Source organism: Mus caroli, chromosome 5 (assembly GCF_900094665.2).
Source record: "Mus caroli chromosome 5, CAROLI_EIJ_v1.1, whole genome shotgun sequence".
Lineage (NCBI taxonomy): Eukaryota > Metazoa > Chordata > Mammalia > Rodentia > Muridae > Mus > Mus caroli.
In genome coordinates this window covers 130963551-130969711 of record NC_034574.1, presented here as the reverse complement: position 1 = coordinate 130969711, position 6161 = coordinate 130963551, and the positions used below count along the sequence as shown (strand labels likewise).

General features: G+C 49.6%; 1 pseudogene; it reads left to right on the top strand.

The window, feature by feature from the left end:
• Positions 1 to 907: 907 nt before the first annotated feature.
• LOC115031132 lies at positions 908 to 5870 on the top strand (annotated as a pseudogene).
• Positions 5871 to 6161: the final 291 nt, after the last annotated feature.

Sequence of the window (6161 nt, the reverse complement as noted above, 5' to 3'; positions counted from 1 at the left end):
GCTTTCGAGCCACGTGGCCATCAACTGTTGTCTCCTGTGTGAGATACATGTCAGTCCGGAGCTCCATCATTAAACTACCTCATGTGTTTGCATCAAGACAGTCTCTTGTGATTCCTTGGGTGTGCACCGAATCGGGAATTGAGTGGGGGTTTCCCCACTAGGTCCTTTCATTTGGAGGTCCCACCAAGATCTGCATGACACCCAGGAACCTCGAAGACCCCTTGGAGGTATGTTTGTTTGTGTGAGTCTTGGATGTTGCCTGTTGTCTAAGTTTTTGAGACCGGTTATCTGGCAGCCACCACTGTGGACCATAAGGACCCAGCGGTCGCAAAGGGAGATGTCCTTAGGCCTGCAGGCTGCAACCTTGGAAGACGTTCCAAGGGTGGAAGGGGGCGGACATGGAATCCCGTCCCAATTCAGAAGGACCTAGCTTTCAGAACATAGGAGACGGAGTGCTCCTTTTACTGGTAAGAGCATGGACGCAGAAACCCACTCCTTTGGAGGTCTCCTTTGGCTGGATGTTTAAGTCCAGACACGGACATGTGTGTTTAGATGTACTAGTGTCTATTGTTTGTTTTGTTCTTGTTATTTCTGTTCTTTGTCATGGGACAGACTGTGACGACCCCTTTATCTTTGACTGAGGACCACTGGAAGGACATTAGGGCTAGAGGACAGAATTTGTCAGTGACAATTAAAAAGAAACCTTGGCAGACTTACTGTACCTCGGAATGGCCTGCTTTTGGAGTGGGCTGGCCTCCTGAGGGGACTTTTGATTTACCTACCATCAGGGCCGTGAGAGCCCTTGTGTTTTAGGAAGGACCGGAAGCACACCCAGATCAACAGCCGTACATCACGGTGTGGGAGGATTTGGCGAGATTCCCTCCCCAGTGAGTCCGGCTGTTCCTCCCACCCTGTCGTCCCAGCTCCAGGATCCTGGCTGTCCAAGAGAGTGCTGTGAAAGGGGCCACAGAAGTCACAGCCTAAAGAAGATGGCGAGTGTCGCACTCCACCAGCACTCACACCTAAGATCTACCCAGAGATAGAGGAACCCCCTGAGTGTCCCGATTCCCAGCCTCCACCCTACCTTCAAGTTCCCCAAACCCCAGTTCCCTTGGCCCCTGCTCCCAGCCCTAGCCTCAGGGACCAGGGGAGGAGGTCCCTCAGCAGGAACGAGGAACCGGCAGGGAGCCACTCCTGAGGGGCCAGCTGATTCAACTGTGGCGCTTCCCCTCAAGGCTGTTGGGGCTCCTCCAGCCGACCAGAGCAGTCTACAACTTCTGCAGTATTGGCCCTTTTCTTCCTCTGATCTCTATAACTGGAAAATTAATCACCCTCCTTTTTCAGAAAACCCTGCATGGCTCACAGGGCTGATAGAGTCTCTGATGTACTCCCATCAGCCTAGCTGGGATGACTGCCAACAGCTTCTACAGACCCTGTTTACTACCGAGGCGGGAGAGAGAATTCTCCTCGAGGCTTGGAAGAACGTCTGAGATGAGAACGGGAGGCCTGTTCAGACTCCGGTCGAGATAGATGAAGGATTCCCTCTCACCCGCCCTCAATGGTATTATAATATGGCACAAGGTAGGGAATGGCTGTCCAATTATCGTTGGGCTCTACTGGTAGGCCTCAGAAGGGCTGCACGTAGGCCCACAAATTTGGCTAAGGTAAGAGGGGTCATGCAAGGGACAACTGAGCCCCCCTCAGTCTTTTTGGAGAGGCTCATGGAGATACAGCCCGTTTGACCCTATCTCTGAGGGACAGCAGGCTTCAGTGATTATCGCCTTCATCGAGCAGTCAGCCCCTGATATTAGAAAGAAGTTGCAGTGGATTGAGGGGTTGCAAGATTATACTATAAGGGATGTGGTTAGAGAGGCTGAGAAAGTGTATCATAAGAGAGAGACAGAAGATCAGAAACTAGAAAGAGAAAAGAAAGGAGAGAAGATGAGGACAAGAGAGACAAGAGACAAGAAAAGGTTCTGACTCAGATTCTGGCTGCAGTAGTAGACAGGGACAAATGAGGTAGGACTAGACAGTTAGGGGACCTGGGAGACCAAAAACGGCAGGGGCCAAGGAGACCCAGAGGAGACAGACCACGCTTAGGAAAAGACCAATGTGCGTACAGCAAAGATACAGGCCACTGGGTTCTTGAATGCCCCAAGAAGAAGCAGGAGGTAAAGGTTCTGTCTCTTGAAGAAGATGAAGATTAGGGGAGACGGGGCTCAGCCCCCCTCCCCGAGCCTAGGGTAACGCTAGATGTGGAGGGGACCCCTGTAGACTTTCTGGTCGACACAGGCGCAGAATTTTCAGTGCTTAAGACACCACTAGGCCAAATAAGAAAAAATGAAAAAAACATTAGTCATTGGGGCCACAGGGCAGAAATCATACCTGTGGACCACGTCCCGGACAGTGGACCTAGGAAAGAACAGAGTGACTCATTCATTCCTGGTCATTTCAGAGTGTCCCATGCCCCTATTGGGAAGAGACTTATTAACCAAATTGAAAGCACAAATAACCTTCACCTCTCCCAAACCCAAGGTATCTTGGGGAGTAGAGACACCTCAGACCTTAGCACTGTCTTTACAATTAGGAGAGGAATATCGGATCTATCAGGACAAATTAAAACCCCCTGAGGGGCTACAGGACTGGCTTACTTGATTTCCTCAAGCATGGGCCAAAACAGGGGGTATGGGAATGGCGAGGCAGGTCCCCCCAGTGGTGATTGAGTCAAGTCCTGGGCTACACCCATTGGGGTCTGACAATACCCCATGGGAAGAGAAGCTCAGGAGGGTATAAGCCCCCACATCACCAGACTGCTCCAACAAGGGATCCTAGTCCCCTGCAAGTCTCCTTGGGATAATCCCCTACTCCCAGTAAAGAAACTGGGGACAAACGACTACCGTCCTGTACAGGACCTCAGAGAGGTAAACAAAAGAGTTCAGGACATCCACCCCACAGTGCCCAATCCTTACAACCTGCTCAGCACGCTGCCACCCAAACAAACCTGGTATACGGTCTTAGATCTCAAAGATGCTTTCTTTTGCTTGAGACTACACCCTAACAGCCAGCCCTTGTTTGCTTTTGAATGGAGAGACCCAGAGAATGGGAGGACCGGGCAGCTTACATGGATGAGACTGCTGCAGGGGTTCAAGAATTCCCCCACCTTGTTTGATGAAGCTCTACATCGTGATCTCGCCTCTTTCCAGGCCAACAATCCCCAGGTGACCCTTCTGCAGTATGTAGATGACTTTTTGATGGCTGCAGAAACTTTTGAGGAGTGTGAACTTGGGACTCAGAAAATCCTGGCCGAGTTAGGTGAGTTGGGGTACTGGGCTTCAGCTAAAAAGGCACAATTATGCCGGACTGAGGTGACTTACCTGGGATACACCCTGAAAATGGACAACGATGGCTCATCGAAGCTAGGAAGCAGACAGTGACACAGATCCTGACCCCAACCACCCCTTGCCAGGTAAGAGAATTCCTGGGGACTGTGGGATTCTATAGATTCTGGATCCTAGGATTCGCTACTTTGGCAGCCCCATTATACCCCCTAACAAAAGAGAAAGGAGAGTTCATTTGGACTAAGGAACATCAATTGGCTTTTGAGACTCTCAAAAAGGCACTGCTACAAACCCCTGCCCTAGTGCTGCCTGATTTTAAAAAGCCTTTCACCCTATACATCGATGAGAAAAATGGAGTAGCTAGAGGGGTCCTCACTCAAACACTAGGACCCTGGAAGCATCCAGTAGCCTATCTGTCAAAGAAACTGGACTCCATAGCTAACGGATGGCCCTCCTGTTTGCGGGCAATAGCAGCCACAGCTGTGTTAGTGAAGGGTGATGATAAACTGACTATGGGCCAAAACGTGACAGTGGTGGCCCCACATGCCCTTGAGACTATTATTCGACAGCCACCTGACCGCTGGATGACCAATGCCTGCATGACTCACTACCAGAGCCTGTTGTTGACTGAACGGGTAACCTTTGCTCCACCCGCCATTCTCAACCCCACCACCTTACTGCCTGAAGCTATTGAAACCCCGGTACACCAATGTGAAGAGATACTAGCAGAAGAAACTGGGACTCGGCCAGACTTAATTGACTGACCATGGCCTGGGGCAGTGTCCTGGTTCACCAATGGGAGCAGCTTCATGGTAGAAGGTAAGCACAAAGCCGGGGCAGTGGTAGTGGATGGGAAGTCGGTTATCTGGGCCAGCAGCCTGCTGGAAGGAACATCCGCCCAAAGAGCAGAGCTTGTTGCCCTCACTCAGGCTTTAAGGCTAGCAGAGGGAAAGGCTATTAACATACTGACAGCCGATATGCCTTTGCAATGGCCCATGTTCACGGGACAATCTACAGATAGCATGGACTATTGACACCCGCTGGGAAAGACATCAAAAATAAAGAGAAAATTCTTAGCTTGTTAGAAGCTGTTCACTTGCCCTGTAAGATGGCTATCATCCATTGCCCAGGACATCAAAAGGGAACTGGACCAATAGAAAAAGGAAATAGGATGGCATACCAGGTGGCTAAAAAGGCAGCACAGGGGTCAATGACTTTGGTAATTAAGGCCACATCCCAGCTGGTTGAGGAGAACACAGAAAAAATGACCCTAACAGAAGAAGAGCGGCTTGACTATTTGGCTAGTATACACCGCCTCACTCACCTGGGACCCAAAAAGATGACAGAGCTAGTCAATAGATCCCCTTACCATAATCCTAGACTACAAAGGGCAGTAGAAGACCTAGTGAAGAACTGTTGAACATGGGCCCTCACCGATGCTGGGTCCAGCAAGTACCATGGTGGAAGATGCTTACGAGGAGATCAGCCTGGGACTTATTGGGAGGTTGACTTTACTGAGGTCAAGCCAACCCGTTATAGAAATAAGTACCTTCTAGTTTTTGTAGATACCTTTTCAGGGTGGACTGAAGCATTCCCCACCAAGAGGGAAACAGCTAATGTGGTGGCCAAGAAGATACTTGAAGAAAAATTTCCCCGTTTCGGGGTACCAAAGGTACTTGGGTCAGAAAATGGGCCTGCCTTCATCTCCCAGGTAAGCCAGGGATTGGCCAGATAGCTGGGGATGAATTGGAAGTTACATTGTGCTTAGAGACCCCAGAGTTCAAGACAGGTAGAAAGACTGAATAGAACTCTAAAAGAAGCCTTGACTAAATTGACCTTAGAGACCAGCGGGAATGATTGGACAGCCCTTCTCCCTTATGCTTTATTCGGGGCCTAGAACACCCCTGGACCCCTTGGCCTAACTCCATTTGAATTAATGTATGGGGCACCTCTGTCCATCTATGTGACAGTAGAGAATAAAACTTGCCCAGATACATCCTTCAACCCCTCCTCTCACCTTTTAGCCTGGCTCAAGGCTCTTGAAATTGTGAGAAAGGAGGTCTGGGAACAGTTAAAAGAAACCTATGTTGCTGGTGACATACAGGTGCTGCATCAGTTTGAAGTAGGAGACACTGTCCTGGTGAAGAAACATAGAGCGGGGAACCTTGAGTCACAGTGGAAAGGACCCTACTTGGTGCTGCTAACGACACCCACCACCTTTAAAGTGAAAGGAATCCCAACCTGGGTTCATGTGTCTCATGTCAAAAAGGCACCCCCTGAGGCTGACCAAAATGAGTGCATCCTGGAAAAGACTACTAATCCTCTTAAGTTGCGCCTATGTCGTTGGTACCATCCTGAAGAAGAAGAAGAGTGACAGCCCACACCAGCCTATGAATCTCACTTGGCAAGTGGTATCCCTATCGGGTGAAATACTATTTACCACCTCAAAATTAGAACCTCCAGGGGCATGGTGGTCAACCCTGTATTTTTGCCTTCGCCAAATCATTCCTGCAGCCAAGAGTACTCCCCCTAATGAGGTCCGAAGCTATGGGTTTTATAGCTGCTCCAAGCATATAGAGTTCTACCCAAGAGTTCCTGGTGTGTGTGTGTGCGGGGGGGGGGGGNTAAGTGGTACTATTGCAGTCAATGGAGTTGTGTTACCTCAAATGATGGAGATTGGAAATGGGCCTTTGAGCCCTCTGGGGATGGATTAGAGTTTTCTTTTCAAAATAAGGGGCCAGGCAAACATGCAGTAATGGGGCTATAAAAAATCAGGAATGCAAGTCTACAGACTTAGATTGTGTGAAACTGCAGTTCACAGAA